We start from the raw sequence: 525 nt of genomic DNA, 5'->3' as shown, positions 1-525 counted from the left end.
CTGCCCGGCCCAGTGCGCGTGCGCTGCGGGAGGCGTGAGTTCGGAGCCCGCGGCTGCCTGGGCCCTTTGAAGAAGTCGCTGATGCGATAGAGTGCCTGTGATGTGTCACTTTGCCTCTCTGAACCTCGGTTTCCCCATTCATACACTGACGGCACTGGTGCCGATCACTGTGTACTGCTACAATGATCGCTGGAGCTCAGAGAATACATTTTTCCAATTTTGGGTTGGTTTTTTTTGTTGGTGGTGGTGGTGGGAGAGGTGGTTTTTCAAGACAGGGTTTTTCTGTGCTGCCCTGGCTGTCCTGGAACTCGCTCTGTAGACCAGGCTGGCCACGAACTCAGAGATCCTCCTACCTCTGCCTTCCAAGTGCTGGGATTAAAGACTTGCACTACTACCGCTACCTGACTGTTTTCGTTTTTTTTTTGTTTTTTTTTTTTAAGACAGACTATCAAAAAACTCACACTGGATCAGCCTGGCCTTGAACATGGAGTCCACCAACCTCCCAAATCCTGGGATTAAAGGTGT

The sequence above is a fragment of the Microtus ochrogaster genome, unplaced genomic scaffold (genome assembly GCF_000317375.1).
Source record: "Microtus ochrogaster isolate Prairie Vole_2 unplaced genomic scaffold, MicOch1.0 UNK1, whole genome shotgun sequence".
Lineage (NCBI taxonomy): Eukaryota > Metazoa > Chordata > Mammalia > Rodentia > Cricetidae > Microtus > Microtus ochrogaster.
This window is presented reverse-complemented; position numbering follows the sequence as displayed.